Source organism: Macrobrachium nipponense, chromosome 47 (assembly GCF_015104395.2).
Source record: "Macrobrachium nipponense isolate FS-2020 chromosome 47, ASM1510439v2, whole genome shotgun sequence".
In the NCBI taxonomy this organism is placed as follows: domain Eukaryota; kingdom Metazoa; phylum Arthropoda; class Malacostraca; order Decapoda; family Palaemonidae; genus Macrobrachium; species Macrobrachium nipponense.
Window position 1 is genome coordinate 21,426,428 of NC_087222.1, and position 14,828 is coordinate 21,441,255.

At 37.9% G+C, this 14,828-nt stretch overlaps 1 pseudogene; it reads left to right on the top strand.

Moving 5' to 3' along the window:
• The first annotated feature begins 4,860 nt into the window (after nt 1-4,860).
• Nucleotides 4,861-7,109, top strand: LOC135204758 (gastrula zinc finger protein XlCGF57.1-like; annotated as a pseudogene).
• Nucleotides 7,110-14,828: the final 7,719 nt, after the last annotated feature.

The following is a 14,828-nucleotide window of genomic DNA, read 5'->3' on the forward strand; positions in this document are numbered from 1 at the left end:
TCTATTTCTTTTCTATTCTTTCTATTCTTTCCGGACGTTTCGTCTGAATAAAACCCTCAGACTCCTCTTGGGCGGAGGTGGGTGAAGGACTGAAGTGAGAAGGTGAGTCCAGCTGCTTATATTGCGGTGGCGCAGCGGGGGGCGTCGTGCAGCTGCCACTTTTCATTGGCTCGTGGGTGGGGAGCTTCTTTTTCATTGGCTGCCTGGCTGCGGGCTCAAGCCAGCTCCCGATTGCATGCTCAGCAGGCGCGCCGATCTTCTCAGCTGCATATCATCACGCCGGGCTTTGTTTTGATTGGGTAAAGGCTGCGTGACGTCACTGCTGGTATTATTCATCGTATTAATGACACTGCTGGTATTATTCATTGTATTAAAGTCGTCTTGGATTGGGGCGTTTTCGGGCAGCGATATGGTGATGTTTGCCGTTATTGGAGTGTTTCTTCGGATGCAGGTCGGGAGCAAAAAGGCCTCCTGTGTCGTGTTCATGGAGGGCTTTGTTCCTGGATGAGTAACGCCTCCAGGAGGTGCAGACGGCGAGGGTGGGTCGGGTGATCTCCCTATTATCCTGGTGTTAGGGATGATACAGTCGCAGGAGATTGTGTCTCGGTGGCGGTGAGGGCGTGGTTCTTGATAGCCCCTACTTGGCATGACAGGAGATTCTCTTCGCATGACGCATGGTAGTCATTCCAATGTACTTCCAGGACATCCTCGGGCGGGGCATATGTATTGGTATACTACGTTCGTCTGCTTGAGGGGGTCTCCTGATGGCGGTGAGGGGTTATTTTTCATGATAAGGTCTTTTGTTTTACGGTTTTTGTAGTATATTATAGGTCCACTATCTTGCCTTCTTCAATAGGGAGGATGTTTTCCTTAATGATCTTCTTCATCGCCTTCTCCTCCTCGCGGTATTGAGAGTGCATGAAGGCCTTATAATATATCGTGATGTTTTCGGTGGGGCGGGGTCGTGGGTCTTGTTCCTCGTTCGAGTACCATCTTTCGAGGGCGGTACGTACTTCTCGATTGATTAGCCTATTGGAATATCCGTTATTCACGAGCATCTGTGAAGCTCTATCAAGCTCGAGGTGTATGTCCTGCCAGGTAGAACAATGAGAGAGGGGGCCCTTTCACAAAGGCCCTGACAGTAGTGTTATTAAAACCTGTCTGAACACTCGCTATCCCGTTGAGGCACATTCCTAAATTAGTTTTCTTCGTGTAGACAGAAGTGCGGAGACCGTCTTCTGTCTTCGTTATAAGGACGTCGAGGAAGGGGAGCCGATCATTGGTGCTAAACTCGACTGTATAGTTTAGCACGCTGCACTGCTGGAATCGGCGACATAGGGCTTCTACCTCATCCTCGGTGTCGACTTGCACGAAGATATCGTCTATGTAACGGGCGTATTTGCGGGGGTGCTGGCTCTGGGCGAAGACCCTCTCTTCTACGGTGCCCATATAGAAGTTGGCAAAAAGGACTCCCAGAGGAGAGCCCATGGCAACGCCATCTTTCTGACGGAACATCTGTCCTCGGTGGGTGGAGAAGGCGGTCCTCTTCGTACAGATGTCCAGCAAGGTGCACAAAGAGGCTTCTGGGATATTGAGTGGGGCCGTCGACGGGTCTCGGTAGACTCGATCCATGATGATGTCTATGGTCTCGTCGACGGGAACGTTGGTAAATAGGGATTCTACTGGTTCGTATAGCTCTGAAAAAAAAAATGTCATATTTGAAGAAATGTAGCAGCACATACATTCCAAGACTGTCATCAGTGTTGCTGGTCATAAATAGCTACTCGTGTATTGTATCAACAACAACAATCAGTGAAACTAATTTGTAAACTTTCATCTCTCTTCAAAATTACTACTCAATTCACCCTTACTATTTTTTATTATTATATACTGCATCTGTGGATAATATGGTGTTATGTATAGCTGGGTCACAAAATTAAGCATTTGCTGTGTAATATCCCCTACCCTTCCTGCTGTTTCCCCACAAAACTCTTATGCTGGTCTCTTGCATTTTCTATTCTTGGCCTTTGATTTGTTAATAAGATATGTTCAAGCTAAGGTTTACAGATGTGAGGTGGTGGTTGTTAACCCTCTTACGCCGGAGCCCTAAAAATCAAAACGTCTCCCGTATGCGGGCCTGGTTGGAGTGAGCGCGGAAGTGGAAAAAATAATTTTTTCAAAAAATTACAGCGCGCGTACTTTTGAAGATTAAGAGTTCATTTTTGGCTCCTTTTTTTGTCATTGCCTGAAGTTTAGAATGCAACCATCAGAAATGAAAAATAATATCATTATCATATGTAAATAATGCGATATATGGTAGCGAAAAAAAATAAAAAAAAAAACTTCATACATAATTGTATTCAAATCACGCTGTTTAGAAAACGGTCAAAGCTAACCAGTTACTTTTTTTTTGCGTTGTATTGTACACTAAATTGCAATCATTTTGATATATAATACATGTAAAACAATAAAAGCAACACCGGAAAAATATTATCACAAAATGATGTACGAATTCGTAATGCGCGGACGCAAAAAACTATTTTTTCAAAAATTCACCGTAAATCACAATATTGTTCTAGAGACTTCCAATTTGTTTCAAAATTAAGACAAATGATTGAATATTACGATACTGTAAGAGTTTTAGATTATAATTGCAGATTTCGACCATTTCGGACGAGTTAAATTTGACCGAATGTCGAAATTTTAATATATATATTTTTTCATATGCACATATTTCGAAGATGGAAAAAGCTACAACCTTCAATTATTTTTATTGTATTCTTCATAAATTTGCGCACATTTTGATATATGAAACTCTATAAAAAGGCTAATATGAAAAGGAGCAAATATTAGGATAATGCCATGTACGTATTTCGGAGACTTGCGGCCGCGAATCGGCGCGCGGAGTGAAGGTAAAAATATATTTTTCAAAAATTCACCATAAATCACAATATTGTTTTAGAGACTTCAAATTTGTTTCAAAATGAAGAAAAATGACGGAATATTACTAGGCCGTAAGAGTTTTATCTTACAATTGCGTTTTTCAAACTATTTCGGTAGAGTCAAATTTGACCGAACGTGTGGCTTTTTTCTATTTATCGTGATTTATATGCAAATATTTGCGAAAAAAGAGAAAAGCTACAACCTTCAATCATTTTTAGTTGTATTCTACATGAAATTGCGCACATTTTCATATACTTTATGTAACAGCTAATTTTGAAATGGTGCAAACATTTCAACAATCGCACAAAAAAATTCTGATTTTTCGGAAGAGTACCGCGCGAACGTAATTTTTTTTTTTTCATAAATTCACCATAAATCGAAAATATTGTGGCTAGAGACTTCCAAAGTCGTTGCAAAATGAAGGTAAATGATTGAATATTACTAGAATATAAGAGTTTAGCTTACAATTGCGTTTTTTCGACCATTTCGGTAGAGTCAAAGTTGACCGAAAGTTGAAATTTTTGCACTTAACGTTATTTATATGAAAATATTTCAAAACTGATAAAAGCTACAACCATGGGTTGTTTTTTTTTGTTGTATTGTGCATGAAATTGCGCACATTTCCATATATAAAACTTTATGTAACGGCAAATTTAAAAGGTGCAAACATTAGGACAATCGCACGAAAAAAATTTATCGGAAGAGTTATCGCACGAACGTAAGGAAAAAGTTTTTCATAAATTCACCATAAATCGAAATATTGTGCTAGAGACGTCAAATTTGTTGCAAAATGAAGGAAAATGATTGAATATTACTATAATATAAGAATTTTAGCTTACAATTGCGTTTCTCGACCTTTCTGTAGAGTCAAAGTTGAACGAAGGTTTGAAATTTTTGCACTTATCGTTATTTATATGAAAATATTTCAAAATTGATAAAAAGCTACAATCATGAGTATTTTTTAGTTGTATTGTGCATGAAATTGCGCACATTTTCATATATAATACTTCATGTAAAGGATAATTTAAAATGGTGCAATAATTATGTCAAAGTGACGAAATAATTTCGAGATGTGTCACTGATACTTTTTAGTGCGATAAGAAAGAAATTCGCGCTTGCGTGCCTGCGTAGCGATTGTAAACAAAACAACGCCTTGATCCGTGAACTCCCAGCATCCCCAAGGCGCGTGATACAAAAGTTTTCGGCTGGTAGGCCTATAAGTATTTTTCCGCGAATTTTTAAAAAAAATAAAAAAACTTTTTTGAGCCGACGTATGATACGTCCAATCGGCATACGGGGAGACATTTTGACTCGACGTTTAATACGTCCAATCGGCGTAAGAGGGTTAATATTAACTGTTAATCTAGTGTAGCATTGTGCCTCAGGAATGTTTGATGCTGTGTCTGGACAACGTTTGGTAGGATGTATTCATGTTTGGATAGAACTATCAAATGCACACTTTGTTAATCGGCCTGAGACCTTTATGGGAACCTGAATTGAATTTGATTGATTCATTTGCTGCTACAGTTCTGGCATTATGTTTCCTAACTCTGTGTTGCATTCTTTGATTTCAGATTCTCCCTCAGAAGAACCTTCCTTCCTTCGTCAGTTTTGATTAGCATCAAGATTTTGGGAAATGCATGTTGTTTAATGGTACTATATGGAACATTACCAATAGCAACTCTTAAAGTGTTTGAGACAACAGTGAATTATTGTACGCGTATTTTAACAAATTCTTAAATAACAAGTAAAATTTATGTTGAATATTAGATTCATACATCAACAGTGACATCTGGTTGTAGTCCTCAAGATTATTGTACTTAATTTTTAACGGTAATTATTTGTAAAAACAATTATGTGTTAAAAGTGTGAATTGAACACATTGGTATACAGAACAGGACAGAACATAAGGCTAAAATGAATCCAAAACATTCTTTAGAATTTCCTTTGAAAAGTGAAACTGAAGGTGCATTATCACTACCTTCCATAAATCAAGAAAACAGCAACTTGGCTGCCTTTAGTGGAACCAGTGATGGAGACTTTATGTCTCTGGATTCATTGATGGACATCAAAATAGAACCAGAGGAATTCCATGAGTCTAATGAAGATGATGAATTTTCATATGAAATGAATTCAACAGTGAATGAAAAACATCTACAAACTTGCAAAAAGGAAGTAAAGCAAGAAAGAAGGATCCGTGACAATGGAGAGAAGCCTTTCGTATCCACTGACTGTGAGAAAGCACTTTACAAGAAAATTAATCTTGCAAATGATATCACAAATCCTACCAGAAAGAAATTCATATGCAATGACTGTGGGAAAGCATTTCCCAGGAAACATAATCTTATAGTTCATATGAGAACCCACACTGGAGAGAAGCCATTCATTTGCAAGGAATGTGGCAAAGCATTTTCCCACAAATCACATCTTACAAGTCATATGAGATTGCATACTGGAGAGAAGTCATATGTGTGCAAGGAATGTGGGAAAGCATTTTCCCAGAAATCAAATTTTATAGCTCATATGAGAATCCATACTGGAGAGAAGCCATTCATGTGCAAGGAATGTGGGAAAGCATTTTCCCAATAATCCAAGTCTACACTTCATATGAGATTGCATACTGGAGAGAAGCCATTTATGTGTAAAGAATGTGGGAAATCATTTTACCAGAAACCACATCTTACAATTCATATCAGAATCCACACTGGAGAGAAACCATTCAGATGCAAGGAATGTGATAAAGCATTTTCCCTGAAATCAAATCTTACAGATCATATGAGATTGCATACTGGAGAGAAGCCATTCATGTGCAAGGAATGTGATAAAGCATTTTCCCATAAATCAAGTCTTACACTTCATATGATAAGATTTCATAATGGAGAGAAGGCATTCACGTGCAACGAATGTGGGAAATCATTTTCCCAGAAATCAAATCTTACACTTCATATGAGATGCCATACTGGAGAGAAGCCATTCATGTGCAAAGAATGTGGGAAAGCATTTTCCCAGAAACCAGATCTTACACGTCATATGAGAGTGCATACTGGAGAGAAGCCATTCATGTGCAAAGAATGTGGGAAAGCATTTTCCCGGAAACCAAATCTTACACGTCATATGAGAATCCATACTGGAGAGAAACCATTCCTGTGCAAGGAATGTGGGAAAACATTTTCTCTGAAATCAAAACTCACACTTCATATGAGAATCCATACTGGAGAGAAGCCATTTATGTGTAAAGAATGTGGGAAAGCATTTCCGAGGAAAGATGATCTTACAATTCATATGAGAATCCATACTGGAGAGAAGCCATATATATGCAAGGAATGTGGGAAAGCATTTTCCCTGAAAGGAAGTCTTACACGTCATATGAGGTTGCATACTGGAGAGGAAAAAGAAACAACATGATAAAATAAACCAGTTAAGGCAGAGATCTCTCAAATGACCAACTTATAGAGAGATCAAAATCACTCACAAAATCTGCTCAAGAAAATAAGGAAAATAAAGAAAAAATACCGAATAGGGGATGAACAAATGAGGGGAAAACTGGTAGAACACCAAGCCCAAGTAAAGGCCCTAGCGGCACAAATGAGAAACAAACAACAGAAGATAAAAGCAAAACAGATAAATAGACAGTTTAGTCAAAATCCAAAGATTGTGTATAGAAACATGACGATAAAAACAGTGGAGGTACGAACACCACCGAGCAAGGAAGACCTAGAGAGATTTTAGAAGCCAATGTTTGAAGACCTTAGACAAAACCAAGAGAATTCATGGATTGACACCATTAGGCAGAAGAACAGCCAGAAACAGCAAATGCCACCAATAAGCTTCATCATAGAAAAAAGTAACAGAAGTAAAAGAATATAGTCATTTCAAGACCCCAGGAATAGGCAAGATCTCAAATTTCTGGCTTAAAAAGATCCTAGCACTACACCACACTTAAGTAAAATGAGAAGAATCACCAGAGTGGCTCACAACAGGAAGAACCAACCTTCTCCCTAAGAGCTCTGAGACTGAGCTCCCTAACAAATATAGGGCCATCTGCTGTCTATCAACAACTTACAAATGAGTCACAGGAGTCATTGCAGAAATACCAGAAAATGAGAGAAAAGATAAAGAAAGAATACATCAGCTGCTGAAAGAAGATATGTAAGTCAGAATTAACATCAAAGACAGATCACTGCCATAAACTAGCTGGTGATACCAGTGGTGACATATGGTTTTGGCATGTAGACTGGCCACAAGGTGAGTTAGACAGGATGGATATTAAAACCAGGAAGATTCTCACCCTACATAAAGTCACATACAGACACCAATGTATGGACAGAATCTACCTCCCTTGCAGAGAAGGTGGATTAGGCCTGACTGAGATCAACCAGGCCTACAGAGCAGCAATAGTAAGTATAGGGCAGTACTTGAAAAGCTCTGAGAACAAAAACATCTAAAAGGTTGCCCAACACCATAATGGAGCCCTGAACCAACTAACATCAATAACAAAACAGGATCAAGAACCTTCGCAGGAGATCTGATAGAAGAAACACAGAGGCTAATGGAACAGACTCCAGCAATAACAATTAGCCAGGAAGACCAGGCAGCAAATACAGTTACAGAGAGGTAGACCTGGAATTCGAATGGAAAGTGGAAAGACCAATGGGAATAGCAGGAAGATTTGTCAAGAAACTGGAAAAAGAGTTTCATAGACAACAAAAATTCACCCAGAAGGATAAGAAATGGAGATCTAGGGTTTATGATGGAGAAAGAACCTGATAATAGGATCACAAGATCAAGGCTTCCTAACAAACATCTTCAAGAAAATGGAGGGCATATCAGCAAATGATACCATGTGTGTTTTTCATGCAGCGATTGAGAGTGTTTGGTCATCTGATATCAGCCCATGCTAGACTCTGCTTGCAGCCCACCACAACAAAAGGAATTATGTAAAGTATACAGAATTGAAGTGGAATGGAAAATTGGTGGGAGCATGAAAAACCAATTCCAATCCCAATTTAACCTACCAATATGGGCCTGTTACCTAATCTTTTTATCGACAAGGAAATGCCAACAGGAAGATATATAGAAGGAGGTGCTATGAAGACCTGATATTGTGATCTGGAACAAGGAGGAACTAAACGAGCAAAGATTATAGATTGGTGGACAGCTAACCCAGTTGACTTTGGACCTCAATAGAGCTGGAAAGGCATAAAATAACAAAATGCCAAGACCTGAAGAATGACCTGAAAAAGCAATATTGGGAATCTGAAGGTAAAAAAAAAAAAAAAAGAAATCAAAAAAATACCTTTAGTGGTAAGAGCAAACAGGACTTATAAAGAAAAAGAAAATCTGAGAAAAAGAAATATCCCCTCCAGGGTATATCCAAAGTTCTGACCCAGTATAAAATGAGGTGGCAGATTGCTTACCCTCAAAAGCAATGGTAAACCACCTTGAAACGAGCCCTTGGATATAAGGGCTTAAGTGGAATATAGAGGTGCAAACCATAGGACCCCTCCCAGGCTGGGTGGGGCCCATTTGTCACTCCTGAACATAAATTGAAAATTAAGAAAATAACATAATCCAGAAAGAAACCATATTGTTGCTCTATTATGGTAAACAAAAAGGTTTTTTTCTCAACCAAGTCCGCTCTCAAAAGGACCAAAGAGCAATTCTACACTAGACTATAAACTGGTTTAACATTGAATCTCTGTCCAAGTAGTTTTTTATTACATGATTTTTGATTTTAACTTGACCTGCCTGGCATCTGTTTTGAATGGAAGGTGTCCCTCAAACCGGTGTGCTGAAAAAAACTCATGCTAGAAAGAAGTCATAACTCTGTATCTACACTTTGTTTGTTTCCAAGGAATAACTTTTTTCATCATGGTTTTGTTTGCATAAGGTTCATCTTAAAGAATGAATGTGGTTAACTCAGGAAGAAAGACGATTGTTTGAAAAAAGTTTTTTCTTCTTGTAGATTCAATAACATGTGAGCACATCATGGGAGGATAGATATTGTTCTTCTTTTACACTGGCAATGTTATAACTTTGGTCTTGTATTCTGCAAATCACAGGTACATTGGTTCTGAAATGCCAGGAACTGTTTTTCAGGTGTCAAAATGCCAACAAGCAAAATCACTCATCAGAGAGGATGTTCAGATTGCCCACTGGGACAGATTTGTTTAATGTTTTGCTCCCCTAAGTAAGTTGCAACTTGGATGTTGAGATAATTATTGATGAACTTGTCTGGCAAAATCTATAGAAAAAAAAGGGCAACAAGCCAACCATAAGGGACGATAAAAATAAAAAACCATATTTTATAGTTTTTTATGATCCAATTTCATGGCCATCATCATTGTGTTTACTCAACAGAAAGAGAATGAGAATCTGGAGGAGGGTCCCACACTAGAAAATGCAACATGAAAGTCTCTTCAATTTTGTTGCAGGAGTCTTTATTCTAAAGAAGTCAAGGTGCCGAAGATCCAATTGTTTTCTTTTGGCAAGAGTGAATTGCTGATGGCAAAAAAGGTTGTGTCAACCTTAATGCAAAGGTAAAATAAATGAATTTTAGATTTTTTATTACTTCTTACAATTTTCCTCATTGAATACTGTACAATACTCGGTTTAGAAAATGTTACCTTTGCCGTTCTCCATTTACCTTTGCCTTTTCTTGTGTATTTTTTGTATGATTTCCCAAGATAAAGAACTTAGTATTGGTCTTTGGCTGACAATGAAGTTTTTCTTCCTTTTGTTGTTATTTCAGCATTGGTGCATATATTGCACATGAACTAATTGTAAGCTTGAAATATTTCCATGAAATGTTATCTTTTAGTGGTGAAAATAGAAAAGGATTGATATCTTTCATTAAACTTAAATGAAATTTTAGGTATCAGTTTTTACTTTTGATTATTTTTTCTTTAGATTTTTTGGTTTTGGTTTTAATCTCCTACAAAAGAATGTGCTACAGCATTTTTGCTAAGTAAACTCCTAAGGTGCCTTGTAATCAGCTTACTAAATACTACAGTGGACTGTGTAGTATTTTGTTTTTCGGTTTAACCAGTCTTAGAAGTGTTGAGACTAGACTAGTTATCTAAATGACTAAAGTAATGGTTTTATTCTGGATTAGAGTTAAAACCTCTTTTTTTTTATTTCATTTTCATTGTATACAAACTTTTGAAAAATATTGATAAATAATAAAAAAAGTTTTAATACATAAAAATTTTTTTCATTTGACCCCCACCATTAAAAACTTAAATAATATCAGAGAATAAATTCTACACTGCCAAAATTGGAATGGAATGCACCTTAGTAACTGGTCCCAATGCCGCCAAACTTCCCATTAACATAACAGCTGCCCTTTGGCAAAAGGTGTTGTAGATGGACTATACTATTTACTTGGCAGGATTATTTGTTTTGATAAAGTTGGAATCAGTTTGAAAAGTCTGAATTAAAAACAGAATTTAATTATAACAAAAACCAACAAACACATCCGTGTCTGATGGGGAAGGCAAGTTTAAAATGATAACCTCACCAGGTAGCTACCTCATAATTCAAACTGCAAGTCGTAACTGTTTCTGTAGCTGGTAGTTGACCTCTTAAAAAATGACTGTGCTAAACTACTCCTTCCGGACCTAGTGGAGGCTTGCTCAACAAATTGTGTTAGATTAACCCAACTCCCTTTTACAGGACCAAAGGTTTGTCATCCTCTTCTTAAAGTATGTGCAGTTTGGGGAGACGGGAGAATGAATGAGGGAGTGACTAGCTTCTCTTCTCTGCCCCACCTTCATCCTTCTGCTTGGGACCAGAGAGTGGATCCGGCCGTCAACATGCTGGAACTCATGACCGATTCCAGTTAGGTTTTGCAATGGAATCAACCAATTTTTATTTTACCTTTGTAAAGTAGTCAGAAAGCAATCGCCCACCTTTCCCATAGCAATGGGGAGGTCCCAGAGAAGAGGACAAACCCTCTGTTATATTTGTCTTTACTGTCTTTTAACTCTCGGATTCATCCCAAAACGTTGACTTTGTGTGGGGTTACGTTTCTTTCCTTCATTCAAAAAAAGCCCAGAAGTCTGGGCAACCGATCACTACAGTCTCTGTACTACGATCAGTTCATCAACAGACAGACTTTCTTTTAACCTGAAGAATCTCTCGAAGACTGAGTTTTTATTTTTGATGCTTGCATGGTTTCTGCATAATGAAGTATGGGAAAAAATAATCTTGAAAACTATTTGCATGACACTTGAGTTGAGGAAGGAAGGTAACCAATGCCTAGGTTCCAAGTGCCTACTATTATACCCCAAATGGCTGAAGGGTATGGGGATACAAGGCCATATTGACAGCAAGACTTGGTATGCAAGTGATGAATCCACAAATACATTTAAGACCTCTGCATGACATGATTCCGAATGTTCAATCTGAAAACCAAGCTGTATCTTGTTAGAGATTTTTAAGTTGCTTGGGGTTGTTATTGACATTTATAACATTTTAAAGGCTACTTATTATCCCTTGCCATATGGGTGACAAAGGCAACCCTTGTCACTTAGTTTCGATAACTTCAGTAACTGAACTGAACATTGTCAGGTGGTTAAAGTATAATCGCTATAAGTGGATATTGACGGGCTAATTTACGTGAAGAGCTAAATATTGAGGAGACAGTTTCGTTTTCACTTGTCCTAAATTTCAAATTTTAATCACTAGTGTCCCACCAGTCCTAGTTGGTCTCGTGAACATAGCTGTGTGGAAATTTTAAGGTTGGTTGAATAAGGTACCTACTACAAAGCCACATTAATTGGCCTTCTGTTCAGTCGAACTGGAACGGAGGGCCTGACTAACGTAGGCAATTTGTAGAGAAGTTTTTTCTGTTGGAATTTTAATGTCGATTGCGCCAATTTTTTGGACTAAAATCCCTTCGTAAAGATGACTGCATACTAACTGGACGTTACACCATGGTGGTTATGGGGAGGAGTTATGGAGTTCCATTTGACAATGTCTGTGGTGTGTGTGTGTGTGTGGGTGTAGAGAGAGAGAGAGGAGAGAGTAAATTTGCTAGTTGGATGGTTTAAAACGGACCTGTATTGGCTGTTGGTGAGTTTCTGGCTGGGTTTGTCTGCTGGATAAGAGATCAGACGTTCTGTGTTTTTGGTTGAGTTTTTTGGAGTCAGTCTTTAGTCAGAATCTGTGAGAGGATAGTAGTGTTGGCAGTCCTGGTGGAGGCATTGAGATTTCTGTTTTGGAGTTGGCTTTTTTGTTTTGTTGAATTTTGTTTTTTGTTTTTTGTTGTTAAGGTTGGTGTTAATTTGCTTAGAGTTGTTGCCTGTGCTGTTGTTCGTTGTTGCTGGTTGGATTTTCTTAGTGTATTGGTGGTGGGGGGTGTGTTGTTGCCTTTATTTGTGGTTGTTGTTTTTGTTTTGTGCTGGTGGTTGATTGGTGCAGTGGGTCTTTTTTTGTGGTTTCTTGTGTTGCTAGGAGTTTTTGTTGTTATGTTGTGAGGTTGTGGTTGTGTTTCCCTTGGTTGTTTGCTGTGTTGTTAGGTTTGGGGTTGGTTTTGTTTCCTTGGTTGTTGAGTTGTTGGCTTAATAGGTCCCCTTGGTTATGTTGTGTTTGTTGTGGTTCTTGGTTGTTGTTGTGGTATCTTCTTGACCTCGACCAGCGGACAGGCACAGGATAGCCCTGGAATAAATTCTGGAGTTGGGTAAGTACATGTGTTCGTTGTTTTTGTTTTTGTTTTTTTTTTTTTGGTTTTTGTATAGGTGTATGGTCAATTGTTCCTCCGGCGTGGTAATTTGTTGTGTAAAAGAAGAAAGGTGGATGACTGGGGTGGATTTTTGGGTAGTAAGGTAGGTGATTAGGTTGATGTGGGGGGGAGGGTTTTGCAACTTGTGATCCCGCAACAAGTGGTTTCTGCGGCAACAAAACAAAACTCGTTGCTTACCCTTCATTAAAAACCGCTGCCCAAAGGGACAACAAATGTACTGTTTTCTTTTCCCTCCCAATCGCCTGTTGGTTCCTGGTACTTTCCTGTAGTTCTTCCCTCAGGCTCTGGCATACTTGACCTTGACCTTCAAAGTAGTATCGTTGATATTAAAGAGGGACAATTAAGAAATTAACGACGTTTGGCCCTGTGGACAGGGACAGTTGAACTGTGTCTAAACTTTTATGTATAAACAAGCTCAAAATTGTCGTAGCAGATGAAACTCGTTTGTGGTACTGGATTCAGGAATATCCTCTCTCTCCTCTCTCTCTCCTCTCTCTCTCCTCTCTCTCTCTCTCTCTCTCCTCTAATCCATCTCTCATCTCTCTCTCTCTCGGCTCTCGTCTCTATGCATCGTCCTCTCTCTCTCTCTCTCCTTTTCTCTCTCCTTTTTGACAATAGTTTTTTTCTGTATTTACAGAGTTAAAAAGTGTTTAACTTGCTTGTGAAGGAACTTATGCTTCTAAGAATACTACATAAATTTACTGTAATTCAAAAGCTGCAAATGATCCATTGTTTAAGGGTTAACCAAATAAAGCGAAATGGGCTAGTTCAATTGAACATATTTGAAGGCATATTTTCTCCTTATTTCGAGCTGCAAAATAAGTTAATGAAGGAAAAAAAATGATTGCTTCCAATAATCGGCATAGAGTTAACTGAAGGACCAATGGATGGTATGATTCTGTATTAATTAAAAGCTGCAAGAAAAGAAGCCAGACAGAAGAAAGGTTAGATAAAGAAAAACGAAACATTGAGGCATCAATCAATCCCCTCCCTCATGTTTCCATTGGAGTCTTTGAAGGTCGGGTTTTTTCCCCAGTTCATCTGATGCCTCCCGATTCAGTTCTAGTTCCATTCCGCTGGCTCTCTCATCCTCACACTTCATTCTCCGTTCCCTCCAACGTTGATTGGTCCCTCCACTTGTCCACCTTTGCCATCGATCAGGTTTCGACAGAATTACTGTCATTCTCATTTCCGTCGGAAATTTGTCCGCTGTCCCTCAGTTACCAGAACAGGTCGGTGATCAAGAAGCCTAGAAAACCATTTTTTTTTTTTTTTTTTTTTACAGAAAAATACATTTCTATTCATTTGAATGTTGGCGTTTATATATATCTTCTAAATTTAAAATAAGAATCTTTTAAAAAATTAAAAAAATTGTACAGTATTTTTATAGATCTTTTTAAACCTAAAAAAGAAACAATAGTATTTTTTTTTTGTTTTTTTTTGTAGTTCCCAGGAGGAACTACACATAGCATACAGATGTTTTTTGATGGTCAAACGATGTATAAAAACGTTCTAAATAGGGACAGTGAGATTAATTGTTTAATTTTTATAAATAATTTTGAATTCATTGTATTCAGATTAAAAGATTAAAGCCAATTTAATCTTATGTAGCAAAAAGGGTTTTAAGGTTTGTGATTTGTAAAAACTACCATTTGCCTATTTTGTCATACATAGTTTCTCAAAAGGATTTCGGTAATTTCCACTAATCATCCGTTGATGAGGTAATGAGGTTCTTTATGATTTCCATGTCCATAATCTTCTTGTAATATCTAAACTGGAGAAATTTTTATTTTACGATGTGAGACCTACTTTAAATCATAGATTGATATTCTGTATAGTTACAAGATGCTGCTAGTTAGTTTTTAAAACATCACTATTTGGGAGGTCCAGTTCCTTTTTCTAAATAAATGGCTGTAATACGCCTGGGCACGTTTGATATGCTTAGAGTGTGGGTTCATATATTTATTTGATTGAGTACTTATTCTCCCAATATGGACGAAGTTGCAGTGCTAAATATTTTAGTCCAGTTCCCAGTTCCAATTAATGACGTCTTGGGAAAAATTCGGTAGAAGAATACTCGACAAAATCTCCCAAAAATATTTTTGAACATTTTTAATTGTCATATTTTTACGAATACTAA